At 38.5% G+C, this 9,956-nt stretch overlaps 1 protein-coding gene and 1 long non-coding RNA gene across 2 annotated transcripts in view; both read left to right on the top strand.

The window, feature by feature from the left end:
• Nucleotides 1-77: 77 nt before the first annotated feature.
• On the top strand, nucleotides 78-3,134 carry LOC124169988. Its single transcript, XR_006867280.1, has 3 exons — nucleotides 78-258; nucleotides 346-490; nucleotides 1,670-3,134. It is a non-coding gene; the product is annotated as an uncharacterized LOC124169988 (long non-coding RNA).
• A 519-nt stretch (nucleotides 3,135-3,653) lies between these two features.
• The window catches only part of LOC124169987, a 106,513-nt gene continuing 100,210 nt past the window's right edge, over nucleotides 3,654-9,956 (top strand). The window contains exon 1 of the mRNA XM_046548679.1: nucleotides 3,654-4,031. The gene's annotated coding sequence lies outside the window, so the exon portion shown is untranslated. The remainder of the gene's footprint in view (nucleotides 4,032-9,956) is intronic.

Here is a 9,956-nt window from a genome sequence, read left to right as displayed (position 1 = left end):
TTTCAGTCATTGCCATCAGATGGCGAGGGGTCGACTTAAGCCGACTTAAGCCTCTCGTTAAGAATGGGTTCGCGCTGAGCGATTTGGCTGAGCTAAGCCGGATGAGCTGATCCGAGCGTGTAGAACAGGCACTGCATATATGGTCTATGGTCCACATTGTCCACATCGATAACGCTTGATATTACGTAGCAAATGTGTTGTCAGTGGCTGTCAATGAAAATGCAGCGAAATATTCCGATTTCCGTGACCACTCACCAGGTAATGTTTTGTTGATTTTGTCAAACATTCATTTGATCTGTCATTTTATGGGGTTTTTGTTGCTAATGTTGCCATTATTTCTTTAAGGGATACTCAACATTGTAATCCGAGGATATCTACCTTGAAGGAAATGGCTATGTTGTTTGTGCGGTTTGACTGCTCTTACTACTCAGACGGCTACACAGGCTATGAAAGTGGCTGTAAACGCCGTGTACGCGGTCATTTATGTCGTGTAAGTATTTGATGTATGTAGTGCTCAATTTCTGGATAAAAATATTGTCTGAAATGTTTTACCTTGCGCGATTGTACGTAGATGTGTGTTTTCTTTTGCTGTTGGATGTAGTTGATTACCTAATGCGGTATGTGATTAATGGTCACTGTGTTATAGTTAATTGAGTTGTCAGTTTGAGTTTATTTACCAATGAAATGATAATGTATAAAGCCTTGAAAATAGAGATAAAATTTCCGGTATTAAAAACTTGAGAGCTATATTAGGTGACGGTCTCAGTACAACTGCATTCTGTGTAAGTGATCATGACGGTTAATTAACACCGACGTTAAGGATATCATTTTCATTGTGCTGATTTGTATGTATTATGCTAATTTGTTGGCAATTTCGTGTACAGCGAATTGCCAGGACTATTGTTTTTATGCCGATATTCTGCATGACTTATCTTATTTGTATTGCATTGATTTGGCAATCTTCAGAAACCATGTTATACCATAAATGCTGATAGGTCTTTAAAAATAATTTTTTGCCCTCTCTATTTAAATAATAAAGATATGTCAAGGACCAAGTTACAGCATACCCAAGTTTGTGCGGGTCAGAGACTAATTTTGTGGTGGCATTGATATGGACTGACTTGTATTTGGTATTCAGAATACCGTTTTGTTTTGTACATGGCTTTCTATGTGACATCAGAAGAAGTGGTGAGAATTATGTGGCAACCCTAATTTGTTCTTACAAGATTTTGCTAAGCTAAATAATAACTTCATTATTTGTGGAAGACATTTTTTCAGAGAGTAATTTACAAATGAAACCCTCAATCAAATTTTAATGCCGTGCCATCTCTGTTTTTTCTGTTGCCTCTTATAAATCCATTGTTAAAATTTCCTCTGGTGTGAATATGGTTGCTTCTACATCACATGGTAAAGAAGGTGAAAGCTCTTGCATATCACAAGTAACTTTGTATCTACTCATCCACATCGATGCAAATTTATATTGTGCATGAAATTCATAATTAATCATTTAGCTTTGCCAGTATTTTTTCTAAGCAAATTATGTCCATGGTATTCTATGAAAGGTTGCATTTCATAACAGAATAATCAGCAAATTGCTATTACATATGCATTCAATGCTTTCATTTGGCCATTATCATCAAATTACAGTTGCCTTTCACATTTTTTGCAGCTAGCTGTTCGATGCATTTTGGTGACCTCGTGTTAGAATTCTCCTCACAAGGATGGTGGAAGTGTGTTGCTGTTTAACTAAAGGTCATGTAATTATTATTTTATTTTTGCTTACATTTAGATTTTATATCTCTTGTGGCCCTATACCACACGGGAATTTAAATGACTCTTTTAAAACTCTGCTGCATCTTGAGTGCATTTTAGTATGTAGTGATATTTATGCAGTATTTAAATCTCTGGTGGCCATAATAATTTAATGTGTATCACCTTCATGAGGCCATTGGCTTGTTCAAAATGTCTCTCACCTACATTTTTTGTTTCAGTATATTTTTAATTATTTGTTGCCTCAAGATGGATCAGAGACACAACGTGAAGTACACTGTCTGTGCCCAGTTTAATTTTTTATGATAATATTGACAGAGTTTTGGGCCCTTTACGTATATTTACAGGCATATGGGAATTATCATACAGGAATATTTTTTACACTGTGACAGTACCAAATATCTTAATGTGAATCTTCATTGGTGACTACATATTACAAGAATAATGAAATTACTACTGGTATCCACTTGATTGGGAAACTTACTTGCCCCAACTACCTCCACACAGACTAGGTCTTATCAACTATGCACAAATTCATTCCTATTTAGACTACAAAATTTTCCTCTGGGGAAATGCTAGTGTAGCTAGAGATGGAGCAATTTCTATGTGAAAGGTGGCTGTTAAATCATTGTTAAGGGTTTCAATAAGGACACTCACTCTGCCATGTACTTATTATATTGTCATGAATTTTTTTACGTTTGTCTGTCGTAATCAACATATGCTGATGCCTAATTCTGCTATACATAGCCATGTGAAATGTGGTAAAGAAAATGTTCATCTGGCTAATCAGCCACTGAACATAAGCAAGATAGGTCCTCAATTCGGCCTCAATGACTGTCAATAAGATTCCTAATTCAATTAAACATTTAGCCTGCCAAAATATCTTTAAAAATAAATTAAAGCATCTGCATATCCATAAATGCTACTACAGCGTCGTTGAGATTTTGAATGATAACTTTTTTGTAATCTGCATTTTACTGCTTGTTTCTTCTTTTGTATGTATTTTTTCTATGATTATGCCCTATGTTATTCATGTTAACCTGCAGGACATTAAACGTTGTTATTATTATAATTTTTTAATAAGGATGGTGGCACACTTGCCTTTTTTTAATGCAGATTCATTAATGTTGGTAATTTCTTTCAGGGTTTCTTTGTTGGAGTAAATATCAAGGATCATCACTATGGAGAAAATTATTGGCTTTTATTCCTCTAAGCAATGTACAGTAAAATGTATTTTATTGGAATGTGTGATGTATTTTTAATCATCATGGATTAATGTTGACATCTGCTGTGTTTGACTGCAATTGTATTGATTTTGCTGTGTTTACTGCTCATCATTTCGTTAATTAAATCTTTATTAGGAAGTGCAATTTTTTTTATTTTCTATCTCCCAGTATACCAAAGCGTGCAACCCGTGATTTATTGCAGCAATTTCACTAATAATCTCTAAGCTTCGCAGTACCCAGAGATTATTTTGGTAAATATTTGATTCTACATAATGATCAGTAATTCTTAGTGAATAAATTCCTATTAGGGTGAGATGTTCGAGTTTCAAGATGCTTCAAACAATAAATAAGTATATTATGAAGTCCAGTTGTATAATTAGTCTTTTAATTTCAGGGAATGTTTTTTTCTAGGGAGGTTTGGTCTATTGCAATTAAAATTATCACTTTTACATATTTGATATGTTGGTGTTAATTTGAGTTGTAATAAACCAAGACTCCTTGGAAAAAAATATCCCTTTTAAAACTACTGGAATAAATGGAATAGGCAGTGAGGCCGATTTGAATTTCCCGGTGACAACTAACGCCATCTATTGCTGCGTATGAGCACTAGGTCGGCCGGGCCACGAATTTAACACACAGTCGACACTCCTTGGTCCACATGTTAACGAAGCCCGTATTCGGCGGCAACAGGTTTTGTCATCGTTGCGGCAGTGTTTCCTGTGGTTTCCTGGCAGTGTGTCGAGGTGGGTCGTCTTTTTCTTCGTTAGCACCGAAAGCAAAAGAGGAATACAAACGATACGAACCTTAGAAAGACATTACTGCAGTGATATTATTCCATCGTGGTTGTTGGTGAGGATTACATTCGCCCGTTGCTGACATTCTGACGCCTTGTGGACTATCGTTGGGTCCTTTACATTTATCTCCTTTGGATCCTGGTTTTGGCATCTTGCAAGCAGCGTGCCACCAATTTAAGAGGCGTCGCCTGATAACTGCTTCGCGCCCACACTAAAGGCTAGCTCGACATCGCTACTTGAGGTAAGGGTACGGGATTATAATATAGGAATGCCAGTATTTTCCCCGCGAACATAGAATTGACTTGACAATAGAATGTGAAGGTTTCGTGGAGATTTCACATGGAGGGAGTTCGGCCCATCGATGTAACCACCCACACGAGGAAGCTATTAATCTTCGTATCTACATAAACTATTTGAATGTTTCGGATTTTTTTCATGCTAATCACTCGCAAAGATTGGAGACAATTGGCAATAATTCAATATTAACATTCATACGACCCACAAATTTCGGCTACGGTATACTTTTACCGAATCTCCAATTTTCGTCGGATATTCACCAAAATTAGTATACACAACTTATTTCACATACTAAACAATCCTAGGGGTGGGCGAAAGCGGTTCGAATACAAATAAAAATTTAATAATTCATTACTTATCTTGGTGTCGGATGGGTAACTTTTACATTGCAGGAGCTATCATAGATGAGAAAAGACGATCGAAAACAAACTGTTGCTAAGGTTTGGGTTTGGGTATGGACGGGGCATGATGTGTCTTGTAAAGGATGCAAATTTTCCTCTCTACATGTTGTAAAATCCTAGCAAATGGACGGCTTATTCCTAGTGTACGGTCGTAGGACCGGAGGGGTGGGTTGGGTAGCGCACGGCGGATTCTTTCTTATTTATGTGTCGACTGACTCCGACAGACGGACTTATGACGGCATAAGCGAGATTATTTTAACTCGTCCCTCAAAATTACATCAAAACCCTCTGATACAAACTAATTAGGGTATTACTTTACAAGAGGTACAATCCGGATTTCGCCTTCAAACCTTCACTTACCTATAGTCTCCCACCCTACCAACTGGACCAGCTCAAGGAATATTATTTTCTAGTCGACCAGCCCGTACATATGCCCGGAAAGTGATTTACCCACTTCTACTTCCCACTTTGTTATGTATTGGACCAGCTCGAGGGATATTTTTTTCTTGTTTATAATTCCAAACGTGCAGTTTTCGATCGTCATTTCTCATCTATGATGGCTCCTGCCACAGAAATATACTTCTGCGTGTATATATCTGTGGCTCCTGCAATGTATAAGTTACCCATCCGACACCAAGATAAGTAATGAATTATTAAATTTTTATTTGTCCTCGAACCGCTTTCGCCCACCCCTAGGATTGTTTAGTATGTAAAATAGGTTATGTACACTAATTTTGGTGAAGATCCGATGAAAATTGGAGATTCGATAAAACTATACTGTCACCCAAATTTCATAGGCAACCCATTCAATGCGGATGTCATTCATGAACGACAGCCGCGCCTTGCCACCCGCGCGAATGTCTTTAATGAATGACACGGCATTGGGTCCTTCCTCATGCGTTTTAACGGTACCACGCTCAGCCCCTTGCGCTTGCGGCCACTAGGCCGCTCTTCATAGTTGGTTCCTAGCTTCTGTATATAGTGTGCTCCATTTCTGGTTACTCCAATTTTTCTTTTTTCTATGGATTTTTGAATTTTTTGTGTTTTTTTTACGAGACTCTTAGTGAAAAATTTTTTATTTGAAAGTGATTCTGTCTTTTCTTTTTGGAATTGACGTCTTCTTGAAGAATTTTTTCTTCTATTCATGAAAAAACATGGTTATAAAAAAATTTATTGTGGTTATATTATGATACCAGTAAGTTTTTCAGTATACCGATATTTTGAGAAGCTATGGCAAGGGATCGTTTTCTCTGGATTTTATGAGTATTACATTTTGTAAGAAATCCCTCAAACAGAGAGATGCTTTACAGTGACATACAGCCACGGTGACTACTGATCGTATTTATACCATAAGACCTCTTTTAGACAGTTTCAAGGAGATAATGGAAACTGCTGTCTTGCCGGGACGGGAACTTAAGTGTAGATGAATCGATGGTATTGTGGAGAGGCCGTCTAATGTTTCGGCAATACTTCAAGTGGCGGATACAGATGGGGGGCACATACCCCCCCCCCCTTGTGAGGCCGTCCACATTGCCAAACATTATTATTATTATTATAGTATTCTACCGATTAAGGTAGGTTTCCATCGAGTACTAAAGAGGTGATCTGGGAGCCTCCCTTTCCTTCCAGCACTGCCTTCTTTAATTCACTGTAAGGCCTACTCTCTTTCAATCTATCTAAAAATCCTATTCTTTTCCTTCCCCTCCCTCGTTTCCCCAACTTTCTACCCTCCAACACCATTTTCAATATCCCCTCACCGCTAAGTACTAACTCCATCCAAACCTTCTGTCTCCTGCGTATCTCATCTAAAAGCTGACTCTCCTCGCCAACCATATCCAGCACTTCGTCGTTCCTTTTCCTCTCCGTCCATTTCACCCTCTCCATTCTTCTTCGTACCCACATCTCGAATGCCTCCAATCTTCTCTCGTCTTCTTTCCTCAGTGTCCACGTTTCCGCACCGTAGAGAGCTACACTCCAAATCAAACTCTTCACTAACCTTTTCTTTAAACTCTCACACAGCGATCCTCTCAGAAGCTCCTTCCTGTTCATGAACGCCTCCTTCGTTAATGCTATTCTCTTCCTGATATCCTTACTACTGTATTCGTTTTCCTCTAACGTACTGCCTAAATAGTTGAATTACTCAACCTGCTCAAGTTTATCACCACCCACCTTTATCTTGAGTCTCACATTCCTCGCTCGTGATGCTTTACAAAACCACATTACCTTAGTTTTCTTGTAATTAATCCTCATCCCAAACTCCTCGCAACGTTGGTATAACGCATCCAATAGGGCCTGAAGCCCCCTTGCTGACTGACTAATCTACGCCTGGTCATCCGCGAATCTCACTGATTTGAACATCATTCCTCCCACTTTTATCCCAGCTTCTAACTCATCCCACGCTTCCCTTACCATCTCTTCAGCGTACACGTTAAAGAGCAGCGGCGATAGAGGACAGCCTTGCCTCACACCTCGGCCAATGCTTGCCCACCCATATTCTCCGTCCGCTATCCTCACTTGCGCAGTCTGGGCCATGTACAGATTACGAATCAGTCGTCTATCCCTCCAGTCTACACCTATTCTCCTGAGAATATCCATTGACTTTACCCAGTTCACCCTATCAAACGCTTTTTCAAAATCCACGAAACACACATATACGTCCTGGTCATATTCTAGGTTCCTCTCCATGAGGGACCTCATTATTGCTATTGCATCACGAGTTGACTTCCCTTTTCTGAAACCAAACTGATCTTCGCCCAAATACTCATCTGCCCTCGCCTCCATTCGTCTGTTCAATATCCTCAGCACTACTTTCGTGAAATGAATACAATCAATTATCATTAATGTTCATTATCAATCACTCAAATCATTATTAATAAGTACTTCTGGCTGTGATTAACGTAATCTGCCCTGAAATAATATATATACAGTACAACCTCAATGTAGTGAACCTCTTTACATCATAAACCTCCGTACATCATACCACCCCTACGGTCCCGTCGGATTTACATGTAAATTTATAAGCAAACCTCTTAATAGTGAACCTCTTTATGTTGTAAAACCTCCACTTATCATACCAAGGAGACACCCCCGAGACAGCCTAACTACCTCTGCAAAATGTACCGAGACAACAAGAGACCATTAATGCAGCTGTGATTACGTACATGGAATGAAATTTTCAGCAATAAATGTTTCACTATTTTTATCTTATACAGTAGACTCTTGTTATTACGAAGTTGAGACTTTACGCTTACGCTGGCGAGAGAAAGTTTTACAGCACATATTAAGGAAGAACAGAATTATGGAGGATAAGAAATATTTGCATGAAACATTCTTTCAAGTCGTGAATTGCAGATAATTGTATCTCTTGTTTTTTAATGATGAGACAAGGTGGTTTATAAGGGTGCATTGGATATATCTGAAGTTGGTGAACTAATGCTTAGGGAAATTGCTATGATATTTAAAATAATCGAGTGTCAAATTAGGTTATTATATTTTCTGTTTAATTATTCCTCATTTAACATCATTTATGAGTCACAGCTAAATAAAAAATGGTGGAAGGTTAAGGTACAACATATAGAGCAACCGCGAGTAATGATATACTAACACAGCATCATCCCCAGATTGTGAAATGTTTTGTATTGGTGTGTTCCGCAAAATTAGATGTTTTGCCTTGTGTTATAGAGGAGTGTGCATCTGAAATTGTGTTTGAATATACTTTTTGCGTATTGAATATGTATTACTTTTTGAATATACTTATCCAATCTTTTTGCCAAACCCCCTAATTTCACATTCAGACGACCTGCAAACCTTTCAGATTTATTCTGCTCAACGAACCCCTTACAGAAGTCACCCACTACTCCCAATAGTACACCTTCGCTCTGCAGTCGTCCTAGATACAATACCTGCCCAATTTTTACCCCTCCTTCTATCCCTAGTCATCTCGTCTCCTGTCTACCACCACCCCCTGTGGACTCCTGTACTTCCAAGAATGTAGTTTACCTCATCCAATGTCAACACTGTTCCTCCTTTTATATAGGCAAATTGTTTAAAGGTACTTAAGGTAATACTTGAGTCTAAATTTCAATATGATATAAATAAAATACTAAGATTGTGCAGCTCTTTGCTTGTTTATGTGTAATTTTATAACATTAAAACAACCCAGAACTAATTTTTTAATACAGTGGAACCTCGTTAAAGCGAGTACGGGCTATAGCGACACCCCCGACATTACGAGAGATAGCCGATGCACCGTCAATTGACCCTATAATAAGCGTGTTAAAAAATTCGTTTTTACGAGACCCTTTCGGCGTTGGCTCTCGCCATAGCGAGGGATTCACCGCCGGAAGACTTTCATCAAGACTCCTTAACCTCTGTAACTGCTAGCGATCTGTTAGAAATGAAGTTAATGGAGTGCTCAGTCTCAAATTTATGTGGTAAACTGTCGTTCGATAAATATAATGATTGACAAAACAATGCTTTCCATAATTTTCATTCAATGCGGCGCTCATAAATTGTTTGAATAGTTAGTCGTAATTTGAGTGAGGAAATTTATTGATGCAAAAAAACATCGCCTTTCGTCTGGATTTATGCTTACGTTTATCGGATAGATGTTTATCTGTCGCCGCACATTTCCTGTTCCTGTTTATCTGTTCGCAACAGGTATATTGGCTATTATTTGCTCCACCTCCGGTAAAGCGACAATTCGCTATAGCGAGTGTTTATTAGTGCACCGTGGGGTGTCGTTATATCGAGGTTGCACTGTACCTATTTTTGCTACAGCATTTTAAAATATATTCATTTAATTTTCTTTTTTACTAAGGAAAAAAATTTTTTTAATAATTTTCTTGTATACATACTGTGTTCTGCCCATCCTGCTGTTTTTTATGTTATTAATGTTATTCATGTTGAATAAATAAATAAATAAATTCCATGATAGGCCACGAAAAACTTAGACACAAATAAAAGAGAACTCACACGTATTCATGGTTTCAAATGTTCGACCCGTTTGGGTCTTTGTCTGGAAGGAGACGAGTAGAGAGTGAGGAGGAGGAGGACAGAGGATGAGGAGAGGATGAGGAGATGAGGATAAGAAAGTGGTAGGGAGAGGGTGGGGAATGGGGGATGGGAAAGAGGAGAAGGCTATGAAGATAAGTGGGCCCTGTTAAGACCAGCATATGACTACACCAAGCTTTCAACCTGCTTCTACTCTGCACACTTTTCCATCAGTTTCTCATTCCAATATGTTTCTCACACATTACCTGCAGTTTCTGACTCCGTTGCCAATCCAACTTGTTCTTCTTCGGCATACAGCAATCTCTGGTGTTCTTTCTTCTACATTATCTCCTTTCCCCTTATTCCTCACCCCTTTCGTCCAATTCATCTTGAGCGAATTCCTTCAGCACCGACTCTCCAAGGCCTCTGTTCTTATCCGATTAAGTACTTTTTCAAATGGTCCAGTCTTCTCAACC

This window comes from Ischnura elegans, chromosome 13 (assembly GCF_921293095.1).
Source record: "Ischnura elegans chromosome 13, ioIscEleg1.1, whole genome shotgun sequence".
NCBI classification, from domain to species: Eukaryota; Metazoa; Arthropoda; class Insecta; order Odonata; family Coenagrionidae; genus Ischnura; species Ischnura elegans.
This window is presented reverse-complemented; position numbering and strand designations above follow the sequence as displayed.